The sequence below is a fragment of the Laetiporus sulphureus genome, assembly GCF_001632365.1.
Source record: "Laetiporus sulphureus 93-53 unplaced genomic scaffold LAESUscaffold_51, whole genome shotgun sequence".
In the NCBI taxonomy this organism is placed as follows: domain Eukaryota; kingdom Fungi; phylum Basidiomycota; class Agaricomycetes; order Polyporales; family Laetiporaceae; genus Laetiporus; species Laetiporus sulphureus.
In genome coordinates this window covers 43023-43833 of record NW_024468560.1, presented here as the reverse complement: position 1 = coordinate 43833, position 811 = coordinate 43023, and positions in this window count along the sequence as shown.

Sequence of the window (811 nt, the reverse complement as noted above, 5' to 3'; positions counted from 1 at the left end):
GTGCGGGCCAGCCAAGTACACCTTCGACTTTAGCAGGGTCCATCTGTACTGAGTTCTTGCTGATGATCATGCCAAGATACTCGATTGAGGACTGTTCAAAGAAGCATTTCTTCAGTTTGGCATATAAGTCATTGTCCCGGAGGCGCTGTAGAACTGCTTTCACTAGTCATTGGTGTTCTTCAAGATCGTCTGTAAATATGAGGATGTCGTCTAGGTAGACTACCACCTTTCCAGTGCGAATTAAGTCTTCGAGGACTGTATTCATCATTGTTTGGAAGGTGCTAGGAGCATTGCAGAAACTGAAGTACATTACAGTGGGTTCGAAGAGGCCACGATGTGTAATGAAGGCAGCTTTCTCTTCATCTTCTTCCCTAATCCTTATGTTGTTGAACCCCCATCTCAGATCAAGCTTCGTAAATATGCTAGCATGTGAGAGTCTGTCGATGAGGTCCGAAATGCGTGGGATTGGGAACTTGTTCTTCTTTGTGACTGCGTTGAGGTTCCTGTAGTCTTGTACGAGCCTCAGTGATCCGTCTTTCTTTTTGATGAAGAAAACGGGTGCTGCGGTTGGACTCCTTGATCTCTTGATGTAGCCCTTGGCTAACTCTTAGTCTATCCACATGTCGAGTGAATTTCTTTCCTGTAGGTTCATAGAATATAACTTTGCCGGGCGTGGTAACGATGCCTCTGGAACAAGTTCGATTGGATGATCGTAGAGCTTTCTTGTGGGCATTCATTCCGACTGCTTCTTGGAGAACACATCGCCATACTCGTGGAAGTGTTTGGGGACATAGGCTGACCAGTAGTCTTT